At 39.3% G+C, this 12,837-nt stretch overlaps 2 pseudogenes across 2 annotated transcripts; both read left to right on the top strand.

The window, feature by feature from the left end:
* Positions 1–1,543: 1,543 nt before the first annotated feature.
* Positions 1,544–5,197, top strand: LOC117095918 (annotated as a pseudogene). The gene has a single exon (XR_004442245.1). The product of XR_004442245.1 is annotated as an ADP-ribosylation factor-like protein 5A (transcript).
* LOC117095917 lies at positions 2,656–5,197 on the top strand (annotated as a pseudogene). Its single transcript, XR_004442244.1, has one exon. The product of XR_004442244.1 is annotated as an actin-related protein 2-like (transcript).
* Positions 5,198–12,837: the final 7,640 nt, after the last annotated feature.

A 12,837-nucleotide genomic window follows, 5' to 3' on the forward strand; every position in this document is an offset into this window, starting at 1 on the left:
TTCAACTTGAAGTTTCTGATTACTGTAATTCTAAATGTACCGTGTCATGTTTATTATATAGTTTATATTACATTTTGTGAACTCTACTTTCAGTCCCCTTTACTGCAAAAAGGAGTATGTGTGGAAACAAAATTGGTTTTATTCAAGAGTATCTTTTCTTTGTCTAAGATCTGTTTGAATTAGGCAAGAAAAAAAATCACATATTCATCCAAACAGTACAATGTCTGTGTCCATTTCACAGTAGCAATACAATGTGAATAGAATCACACTCATATCTCCCATGACGAAACTAATGCCTTAAGTACAACATTCGTTTTGCATTGAAAATTCATTTTTTAAATTTTTTCAGCTACGTAGGGTCAATTTCTCTTTGTATGTTGCATAGCTTCCAATTGCATCTAGGAGTCTTTTATTTTTCAATAGTTTTGGAATACTGGTGGTTTTTGCTTACATGAGTAAGTTCTGCAGTGGTGATTTCTGAGATTTTGGTGCACCAGTACCTGAGTGGTGTACATTGCACCCAACATGTACTCTTTTATTCCTCACCTGCTCCTCCCTTTCCCTTGGAGTCCCCAAAGTCCATTGTATCATTCTTATGCCTTTGCATCCTCATAGCTTAGCTTCCACTTACAAGTGAGAACATATGATACTTTGTTTTCCACTCCTGAGTTACTTCACTTAGAATAATGGCCTCTGGCTGCCTCCAGGTTGCTGCAAAGGCCATTAATTCCGTTTTATGGGTGAGTAGTATTCCACGATGTATATATACATCATATTTTCTTTATGCACTTGTTGGCTGATGGGCATTTAGTTGATGGGCATGGTTGATGGGTTTCATACTTCTGCCATTGTGAGTTGTGCTACTATAAACATGCATATGCATCTGTCTTTTCCATGTAATGACCTCTTTTCCTCTGGGTAGATACCCAGTAGTGTGATGACTGGATCAAATGGTAGTTCTACCTTGAGTTCTTTGAGAAATCTAGGAGTCATCTTAATATAGATAATTGAATTGCAGTTAATTCTCCATCTGGTTTTCCACATTGGTTACTTACTACCACCGATTTGAGGCCATTTTTTATTTATATTACCTGATCATTTTATTCATTGTCACATTTCTAACAGTATATGCTGCTTCCAAAGCATATCATGTGAACAGTTTAAAATTCTCAAACTGTAATTCTTTGTTGAAGCATTTGTAAGTTTTACACAAGCTCTTATATGATATGTGTTTTGATTTTTAAATCATCATCTCTTCTATTTTATTTATATTTACTTTTCTTGTGAGATGTAATCTTATACAAACTTTATAGATAGAAAGATGTTGGGAAACTATCACATGGTCTGTTATGTTTATGGTTTTATTTTAATAGGCCAAATTCATTGATGAAAAGAGAAATCTTCATAGTTTTTTAATTATGTAGGACACGACATTATTTTATCAGAAAACTATATGTTGAAAATGTTGCATCATTGTGTATAGAGTGGCATGGATTCAACTTTGTATGCGTGAATTACATTTGTAATGTTTGAATAGTGGATTACAGTTTTAACATGCTTTCACTTGATTTGGTCCTGTTAGGTAAGCAAGGGACCTTGTGTATTGGAAAAAGAATTACTTTGGGGCAGCCGCCCCAGAGGAGCTGGGGGAGGGCGCTGGGCCGCGAGGCTCCTTGCAGACCACGTGGCAGCGATTTCGGCGAGCCAGGTGAGTGCGGCGTCCACAGCGGCGAGGCCTTGCGCGCAGCAGAGCGGCCTGGGCTACGGCCTCCCTGCGGTTCCCTGGAAGCGGGCCGGCGCCAGAGCAGCAGCAGAGGCGGAGGCTCCAGTGCGTCTCTCTCTTCCCCAGTCAGCCTGAGCCAGGGGAGGCCAGGCGGCCCGGGTGTCTGGAGCGGGAGTCCGTGCCCGAGAATGAGAATTTTCTTCGCCAGATCATGGAGACTGTTCCATCACCAGAAGCACAAAGTTTTCATTGTTGGGCTGGATAATGCAGGGGAAACTACCATTCTTTACCAGTTTTTTATGAATGAGGTTGTACATCCATCTCCTACAAGAGGAAGTCATGTAGAAGAGATAGTGATTAATAATACACGTTTCCTAATGTGGGACATTGGTGGCCAAGAATCTCTTCGTTCTTCCTGGAACACGTACTATACTAACACAGTTTGTAATAGTTGTTGTGGACAGTACAGATAGAGGATTTCTGTAACTAGAGAAGAACTCTAAAATGTTAGCGCATGAAGACCTAAGAAAAGCTGGTTTGCTTGAGTTTTGTTAATAAATGAGATGTGAAAGAATGCATGACTGTAGCAGAAATCGCCCAGTTTTTGAAGCTACCTTCTATTAAAGATCACCAGTGGCATATCCAGGCATGCTGTGCTCTAACTGGCGAGGGATTGTGCCAAAGACTTGAATGGATGATGTCACCACTTTAGATTAGATGATCTCTACTGACCTCATAGACTTTGTATAAATGAAGTGCTGGACTTTACCCGAAAGCTGCAAAAATTAATGGTTTAGATATATTTATAATAAACTGATTTAAACTTTTTCTATAAGAAGAAAAATTAAGACCAGTTATTTGAAAAGAAAGATGGAGAAGGAGGAGGGAGAAGAAAAAATGGCCCAGCGGCGGCGGCTGTAGGTTGTGCAGCGGCTCTCCCCCTGGCGGAGGATGGACAGCCAGGACAGGAAGGTGGTGGTGTGCGACAACAGCACCGGGTTTGTGAAGTGTGGATATGCAGGCTCTAACTTCCCAGAACACATCTTCCCAGCTTTGGTTGGAAGACCTGTTTCCAGATCAACCACCAAAGTGGGAAACATTGAACAAGGATCTTACGGTTGGTGATGAGGTAAGTGAATTACGATCAATGTTAGAAGTTAACTACCCTATGGGAAATGGCATAGTACAAAATTGGGATGACATGAAACACCTGTGGGACTACACGTTTGGACCAGAGAAACTTAATACAGATACCAGAAATTGTAAAATGTTGCTCACAAAACCTCCTATAAACCCAACCAAATACACAGAGAAGATTATAGAGGTAATGATTGAGATTTAGTAGTTTTCTGGTGGGTATGTAACTATCCAGACCGTTCTGACTTTGTATGTGCCAAGTTTATTGACTGGTGTAGCCGTAGACTCTGGAGATGGTATGACTCACATTTGCCCAATCTCTGAAGGCTTTTCTATCCCTCATCTTACCAGGAGACTGGATATTGCTGGGAGGGATATAATTAGAAGCGTGTTGCTTCTATTGCAAGGATACGTCTTCAACCACCCTGCTGATTTTGAAACGGTTCGCATGATTAAAAATTGTGTTACGTGGGATATAATATTGAGCAGGAGCAGAAACTGGCCTTAGAAACCAAAGTATTAGTTGAATCTTATACACTCCCAGATGGACATATCTTCAAAGTTGGGGGAGAGAGATTTGAAGCACCAGAAATTTTATTTCAACCTCACTTGATCAATGTTGAAGGAGCTGGTGTTGCTGAATTGCTTTTTAACACAATTCAGGCCGCTGACACTGATACCAGATCTGAATCCTACAAATACATTGTGTTTTCTGGAGGGTCTGCTTTGTATCCTGGCCTGCCTTCACGGTTGGAACGAGAACTTAAAACAGCTTTACTTAGAATGAGTTTTAAAGGGTGATGTGGAAAAACTTTCTAAATTTGAGATCTGCCTTGGAGACACACCCCACAGAAAGCACATGGTACTCCTGGGTGGTGCAGTTCTAGCAGATACCATGAAAGACAAAGACAACTTTTGGATGACCCAACAAGAGTACCAGGAAAAGGGTGCCCGTGTGCTGGAGAAACTTGCTGTGACTGTTTGAAAATTCCAAAGCTTGTTCCCATCATACCCGTAATGCTTTCTTTTTTCCTTTATTGCCAATCTTTGATCTCATTCAACTCCAGGACATGGAATAGGCCTCTCTGTGCCTTTTGACTGGAAAGGTCAAGTTTTATTCTGGTGTCTTGGGGAAGCTTTGTTAAATTTTTGTTAATGTGGGTAAATCTGAGTTTCATTCAGCTGCTTCCCTACATAGACAAGAGAGCTAAGGATCCTGTCTGCTGCTTTGTTTCCTCAAAGTGAGCATTTAGATCATTCCTGTAGGCTTCCTATTTTCACTTTACTGCTCTAATGCTGCTAGTTGTAATCTTTAGCACACTAGGTAGTATGCCTTTATTAGCCTAAGAAAAAAACTAACAGGAGCCCTTGCATATTACTGGTATGGGGGGTGGTTCGGGATGGGTGGCAAGTTGCTGAACCCTTTAGAGCATTTCCTCTGCAGTGTGGCGCTTTCAACTGTACTGCTGCGGCTTTAAGTACCTTAAAGCTTCTCCTGTGAACATCTTAGGGAAACGTTAGGTTCAAAACCAAAGTGTTTGGGGTAGTTTTTGTTGGGGTGAGGGGCTAACAGTGGGTGGTCTTCTGATTTTTATTTTTGAAGTTTTCTCTCTGGAGTACATAGACGAACTTTATTTACAGTAGTTTGATTTGGCGGGTTTTCTTCTACTTGTGCTCTGCCTGGAGCTGTTTCCATATGATATAAAAAGCACAAGTGTAGTATTCCATTACTATGTGGCTTAGGGATTTATGTGTTTTTTTTAAATCAACTGTGTTAGCTGGGACTAGACTCCCTGCAATCTATCAGTGGAAAAGTAACATTTGAAAATCCTTTTGTAATTCAAATTGCAGGTTTAAAAGTGCTTACGAGCTGGTGTTTTGTTAATGCTTCTGTTTATCCCAGAAGCATTAAGGTGACATTGCCAAGTGTCATTCTTGCAATTTATTCTTTTATGTAACTGACCAGTGCTTAATAAAAGAAGCAGGTACTTACAAGTAATTACTGGCAGTAGGTTATAATTGGTTTTAAAATAACATTGGAATACGGGACTTGTTGCTAGTTGGGTAATTTTCATTAGTTTTTTTGCTTGTTTTGATTTGAAACCTGGAAGTAGAGTGAAATTTGACTGTTTAAAATGTTGGCCAAAAAAAAAAAAAAAATCAAGATTTAAATTTGTTATTTGTACTAAAAAACCAATCATAACTGTTAATTCTCAGCTATCTTTGAAGTTTCAAAGAGGAGTCTTTGGTATTTTGTAAATGTTAGCAGACTTTCCTGCCAGTGTCAGAAAATCCTATTTATGAATCCTGTAGGTATTCCTTGGTATCTGAAAAAAATACCAAATAGTACCAATATTTGAGTTATTTCTAAGTTTGAAAAATAAAAAGAAATTGTATCACTACAAAATACAGGTTCTGGAAAAAATATTTTTCTTCATTTTAAAACTTTTGTTAACTAATAATGGCTTTGAAGGAAGAGGCTTAATTTGGGGGTGACTAAAATCAAAGACATTATTGACCTGAGGGTCTCTGTTTTGCAAGAATACATAATTAGCTTAAACAAGCAGCAGAAGATTAGTTTTAATTGTGTAGCTTCTGTTAATACTGTGTTTTTTGTCTGTTTTACCTCAATTTGAACAGATAAGTTTACCTGCATGTTGGACATGCCTCAGAACACATGAACAGCCCATAGTAGATCTTGGGAATGTGGATTTTAGAGTCACTTTGGAATAAGTTCTTATATAAATACCCCCAGCCTTTTGAGAACGGGGCTTGTTAAAGGACGCGTATGTAGGGCCAGTGCCTACTGGCAGTTGGGTTCAGGGAAATGGGGTTGACTTGCCCTTGGTCCTTTGATCATAATTTTAAAATATGGGAGTAGAAAACAACAAAGAATGGAATGGACTCCTAAAACAAAGCATTTATCGTTTGTCCCTTGAATGTAGAATTTGTTTCTGATTTAATAATTCTGATAGGCCGGGCGCGGTGGCTCAAGCCTGTAATCCCAGCACTTTGGGAGGCCGAGACGGGCGGATCACGAGGTCAGGAGATCGAGACCCTCCTGGCTAACACGGTGAAACCCCGTCTCTACTAAAATATACAAAAAATTAGCCGGGCGAGATGGGGGGCGCCTGTAGTCCCAGCTACTCGGGAGGCTGAGGCGAGAGAATGGCGTAAACCCGGGAGGCGGAGCTTGCAGTGAGCTGAGATCCGGCCACTGCACTCCAGCCTGGGCGACAGAGCGAGACTCCGTCTCAAAAAAAAAAAAAATAATAATAATAATAATAATAATTCTGATAAATGTGACAGTTAAAAATGGTGTATTATTTATATGTATTGTAATTTAGAAATTCCATTTTATAATGTTGCTATTCCAAGGTGAAATAATGCATTTGAATTTGGGATTTGGGTGGAGTGTTAGGTTTAAGTGGAGTTGTTGTCAAGTATGAATCCCCCAGGGAAAAAAAGTTCTGTTGTTAAAAAGCAATCTGATTCTTAGCTCTTAAAACTATTGTTACTTAAATTTCCAGTAATTAAAAATTATAAACTTTTAAATTAGAATTGCCAGTACTTTGACCTTTAGAAGGGTTTCTTAGAAATACATTCAGTAATGTCTCCAAGAATTCGTCTTACATTTAAACTTTTTTCTTTAAAACATGATATTGATTGTTCAGTTTTACACATTTCTGAGTACTGGTAGTATCTGGAAAGTATCTTGACATAGTGGAAAGCTAAACAGTCTAAATTTTTTTTTTTCTTTTTTTTTGAGACGGAGTCTTGCTGTGTCTCCCAGGCTGGAGTGCAGTGGCACGATCTCTGCTCACTGCAAGCTCCGCCGCCTACTGGGTTCATGCCATTCTCCTGCCTCAGCCTCCCGAGAAGCTGGGACTACAGGCGCCTGCTACCAAGCCCGAATAATTTTTTTGTATTTTTAGTAGAGACAGTTTTTCACCGTGTTCGCCAGGATCGTCTCGATCTCCTGACATTGTGATCCGCCCACCTCGGCTTCCCAAAGTGCTGGGATTACAGGCGTGAGCCACCACGCCCGGCCAACAGTCTAAATTTAACATGAAATACTTCCTTTTGATTCAGAAAATAAAATCCGATTTTTTCAAAGTCAAAAAGAAAAAAAAAAGCAAAGATGAAGTCTCACCTTCCAATTTGCTTTCTCATTAGTTTTTCCCAAAGTAAGTTATTAAAGCTGAGATATTTTTCGCATAATGAATCCTCTCGGGCATTGTGTAGCCTGTGGTAAGTACAAAGGGAGAGGAAGACATTTTGAATTTTAAGAGCTTTTTTATCAGTATAACCCTCCCTAGTTGAATGTTGTTTTCTTCTTGTTCCGTTAAGTCAAAATACAAATCAGCACAGATACTCAGTTTTCAATATTTTAAAATGTGATGTTACTTATGAAAAGTGTCTTGGTTAAGGTTGTGTGTGTATTCTGTATATACCTTAATTTCAAGTTAATGGCATTGATTTATGTTCTTCAAAAAAGCAAATAGTACAAATATTAATAGTATCCTTTGTTATAACTACAATAAGTATTGGCATCGGTGTTCAGTGCCATTTTATACTTTCTCCATATGTTCTCTGTGTTGTACTAACCAACCTCCCAAGTGATTGAGCTGTTTGTTTAAAAGAAAAAAGAAGGAAAAGGAAAAAGCATGACATTGTGTATTGATTTTTTGGTGTTGACCAAAATCACACACATGGAAACATGTAATTCAACAGAGTGGAATAGCGATCAGATTCCCGGCTTAGTATTACTAATGGGCAGGATTGTACAACGAAGCAACCATCAGATTATTCCTTTCAGTGTTTCGTATGGCATCTAAATAACTGAATACATTATTAATCCATTAATCGTGAATCAAATTATGATTAGAATTATTAAATGAATGCTCAGCATTAACTGAAAACTGTTGTGTGAAACATATCTACCCAGAAAAGTAACATTCTATAAATATTATTAAACAACTTAGCTATATTTTTTTAAGTATTCAATTATATGTCAAGCAGTTAAAGTGAATTCCAGAGTAAAAGTAAGGCATGTTTCTGAACAACATTAATAATTCCTTAATTTGCAAATTTCTGCCTTCTTATTTGGGTACTTGGAATATAGTGTGAGATTTTTTATTTCTAAATTTTGTTGCATCTTCTATTACATAAATGCATTGTTTGACAACTATAAAATGCAAGTGTTTTTTGAATGATTTTAAGAATTTGGCTTAAAAATTGATTGACACAATGTATTATTTGTACTAAGAAGTAACTTGACCCAGAACACCCTTTATGTTTGCTTAGGGTATTTTTCTTCAGTGCCTGAAACTCAAAGGTATTCCTGTCACAGCTGGAAACAAACTTATCCTAAATGTGTTAAAACATATTCTTGGGTACTCTATTTGTGTATCTTTCATGCCTTGAAAATCTGAAGGTTTATCTAAGCTCACATGTTTTAGCATATTTGAGGAAGAAGAAAACTACTTTTAGTAGCAGCCTTTTAAATTTCATGAAGATTTTGGTGAGGAATAATAGTATATACTTAAGTATTGACAAAACTTTGAAGGTTTCTTTCTATAAAATAGGAAATACTCAATACCTAAACCCAGGTCAGGCAGGGAGATCAGTATGTAACATTGTATGTTTTATATTTATAATGCTCAAAATGCAAGCGTAACATTTAATCTTTGTCCACATGGTTTTAGAAAAGTAAATCTTAAATTACCAAGCTTTTCTCATGTGTTCTCATACTTTCTCAAATCACTGTGAAGAATTACCTGTTATCTATTAAAAATCCCCTTCACTCAAATCTGTATTATGGTTTCACCAGACAAATATTCTGTGATGTAGCCCAGAAAATCCACACCTTTTGTCCTTTTTAATTTTTAATTTGAATAATCATGTGCTTAGCCTCTTAGATTGCTGCCACATCAGTTTAACACGATATCAGCACATTCCCATGTCATCAAGGTGTTGTCTCAGATTTATTCTTAATTGGATGTTTAAAGCTAGCACTACCTTGTTACATTTGGTTTAGTGTCTGGATTATTGACATGACATCATAAGAAGATGTGGAATTTTATACCACATTCATAAAACATGATTTTGTTTTCTCCCCTTCAAGGTAAACATGAAAATAAGGTGGTATCTGTGTACCTGTACATAAATCCAAAATTATAGTTGGGAAAAAAGAAATTGATATATGAAAATGTCAAAAAAATTACTTTGGTGCAAGAAAGGTTAATTGATGATTAGGACTTTTGATAAGTTAGCAAATTGGATACTGTGTTCAAATCTTGGATTCAATATTGGGCTGACAATAGTTCTGTTTTAAGATTTCTATGAGGACTAAGTGAGAGAACTTACTAAGAATGCATTCGATACATGTTGATTATGTCATTATCTCCTGACTCCCTTTGTGGAGTTGATGAAGCAAGTCTTACAGAAGTTTGAATCACTTGTCAAATATAACCTATTTCAGAATCCCCGAGGATTTATGCTTTCTGTTCTAAAAACTGCTTTGTAAAATGTGGAGTAAATGATCAGTGCCATTGTCCAGTCCAATTTGTTTATTTTACATCAGAGAAATCTGAGTCACAGAAGGCTTACTGTATCAGCCCAGGGCCAGGCCATTAGGTTTTGAGGAGGTCGGAAATTGTGATGATACCTTCGTTTGTATTTTAAGATATGTTGATATTGTGATTACAATATGTTATGATTTCATAACAGAGTGTGGTAATCCAGCAAAATGCATTATAATTTTAAATATTGAAGAATATTGCTGATTTTGAGTTTTTGTTTTGTTTGAATCTCTGAGAAATACTGCATATCACATTTGCCGTGTTTAAAAATGTGTGCATATATACTCAAACATTTATTTTTTTCTCCTCCGAATAGCATCAGGTCATCTAACACAGGTGCTGTTCAGAGGAGAAACAAATAAATGTTTGAGTAAATGAATATTTTTACAAGATTAATATTTTAATATAATTTCTGAAATTAAAGAAAACGGTGTTACATAGTTTAGTTTAATCCATGCTTTCCATAACGATTAACCTGTATGCTTACGTTTCAAAGCAGAGAACCAAAACGAAATGAAAGCTGTTTATTCTTGCAGTGTATGACTGATCAATCTAAGTGCTACATGCATTTTCTAGCATTCATTAAAATGCTAGAAAGGATTTTTATCCTTTTATAAAAATTCCTATGAGATGAACTGATAATTTGGAGCCTGTTACTTGCACAAAAGCGACACTTCTTGCCCTGTTGAAAGAACTAGACATGCAGTTATGTGAGAAGTAAAATAACGTTATATGTCTTTACAGAAAATGTATTCTGAGAAGAAATAATGTTTTGAATTAATAGTAAATTATTGAAGTATTCACCAGCTTTTCAGTGCTTTATTTAAGCAATAAACAATACATTAGAATTGTTTTTGTTTATAATACAAATTTACAAATAATCATATGTGGGAAGAGTTATAGAAAGCACCTTAATTAAGTAGACCAACAATTATAACGTTATATGAAAAGTATTTTACAATGTATATTTACTAGTCAAAATACTGCCTTATAACTTATCATTCCAAATATAATTTGATACAATAGAGCAAATTTAGAGGAAAGAGCTTTATTCATATGATAAGAGTTCTTTTTTTTTTTTTTTTTTTTTTTTTTGAGACGGAGTCTCGCTCTGCCGCCCAGGCTGGAGTGCAGTGGCCAGATCTCAGCTCACTGCAAGCTCCGCCTCCCGGGTTCACGCCATTCTCCTGCCTCAGCCTCCTGAGTAGCTGGGACTACAGGCGCCCGCCACCTCACCCTGCTAGTTTTTTGTATTTTTCAATAGAGACGAGGTCACACCGTGTTAGCCAGGATGGTCTCAATCTGCTGACCTCGTGATCCGCCCGTCTGGGCCTCCCAAAGTGCTGGGATTACAGGCTTGAGCCACCGCGTTCGGCCTGATAAGAGTTCTTAAAGGTATTTTTATAAGAATCATTGGGGATATTTTTGAAATTATTTTAAAAATTATTAATAGTTGTGTTAAAATACTCATAAAATGAAATTTATCATGTTAATGTTTAAGCGCACCATTCAGTGTTGTTAAGCCTATTAATGGCACTGTGCGCTCAGTCTCCAGAGCTCTTTTCTTTTTTTTTTTGAGACGGAGTCTTGCTCTGTCGCCCGGGCTGGAGTGCGGTGGCCGGATCTCAGCTCACTGCAAGCTCCGCCTCCCGGGTTTACGCCATTCTCCTGCCTCAGCCTCCCGAGTAGCTGGGACTACAGGCGCCCGCCACCTTGCCCGGCTAGTTTTTTGTATTTTTTAGTAGAGACGGGGTTTCACTATGTTAGCCAGGATGGTCTCCATCTCCTGACCTCGTGATCCGCCCGTCTCGGCCTCCCAAAGTGCTGGGATTACAGGCTTGAGCCACCGCGCCCGGCCTCCAGAGCTCTTTTCATCCTGCAAAACAGACTCTGAACTCGTTATACAACAGTTCATTCCCTTCCCACCCTCAGGTCCTGCCAATCACCCTTCTTTCTGTCTCTACGTACCCCATGTTTAAGTGGAATTGTACAGTATGTGTCTTTTTGTGACTGGTTTAACATAGCATAATGTATTTCATGTTGCTGGATGTGTCAGAATTTTTGTCCTTTATAGCTGAGTAACATGCCATTGTGTATCTATACTACGTTTTTTTTGTGTGTTTCTTTTTTTTTTTTTGAGATGAAGTCTCTGTCGCCCAGGCTGGAATGCAGTGGCACAATCTCGGCTCACTGAAAGCTCCACCTCCCAGATTCACGCCTTTCTCCTGCCTCAGCCTCCCGAGTAGCTGGGACTACAGGTTCTCGCCACCATGCCCAGCTTATTTTTTGTATTTTTAGTAGAGATGGCATTTCACCGTGTTAGCCAGGATGGTCTCGATCTCCTGGCCTCAAGTGATCCGCCCGCCTCGGCCTCCCAAAGTGCTGGGATTACAGGTGTGAGCCACCGCACCCGGCCTCCGTGTTTTGTTTATGCATTCATCCATTGGTGGTTACTTAGAGCATCCACTGTTGTGAGTACTATTGCTATTAACATTGTGAACACTGTTGCTATTAATATGGAGGTACAAATATTCTGAGACTCTGCTTTCAGGGGTAGATTCCCAGAAGTAGAACTGCTGGATCAACAGTTGATTCTATATTCAGCAGAACTTCCTCGTGTCCTGCTGGGGCCTGGTTTCTGGCTGGGGCCGGGTTTCTACCTGGGGTGTGGGTATCTACTTGGTTGCTGTTGTTTACCTTGGTCCTAGATATCCTCCTGGGACCTGGTGTGCACCTGGGGCCTATGTCCACCTTGGACCTGTTGTTTCTCTGGGGCCTTGTGCCACCGTGGGTGTCAGCCTAGTTCCTGATACCCACCTGGGGCCTCATAAGCCCCCTGGGACCTGCTGGTCACTTGAAGCCTGGCATTCTGGGTCCTGATGTCAACCTGAGGTGTAGGTATCCACCTGGGTCCCAGGTGTCTACCTAGGGCCACAGGTCCAGCTCTGGTCTGAGTGTCCCTGTGGGACCTGATACCAGGGGCCTAGGCATTTATTTGATGCCTGGTATCCATGTGGAGCATGCCATCCCATGACGATTGATGATCAGGTGGGGACTGGGTATCCACCTCGGGCCTATTGTCCTCCTGGTGCCTCAGTGTTTACCTGAGTCTGATATCCATCCTGTGCCTGCTGCCTACATAGGGCCTCATGTTCCCTTTGACGCTGGATGATGACCCGAGTCCTTGGTATCCTCTGTGGGACAACTGTCCACTATGAGTTTGCGTTTAGCTGTGACCTGGGTGTGACCCTGGTACTTGATGTACAGCTTGAGACCGTGTCCACCAGAGGCTTGATGTCCATCTGGGGGCCGGTGTCTACTTGGGGCCTGATGTCTACATGGGGACTGAGTGCTCACCTGGGGTCTGATGTCCATCTGGGGCCTCCTGTTCAC

The sequence above is a fragment of the Trachypithecus francoisi genome, unplaced genomic scaffold (assembly GCF_009764315.1).
Source record: "Trachypithecus francoisi isolate TF-2019V2 unplaced genomic scaffold, Tfra_2.0 Lachesis_group14, whole genome shotgun sequence".
Lineage (NCBI taxonomy): Eukaryota > Metazoa > Chordata > Mammalia > Primates > Cercopithecidae > Trachypithecus > Trachypithecus francoisi.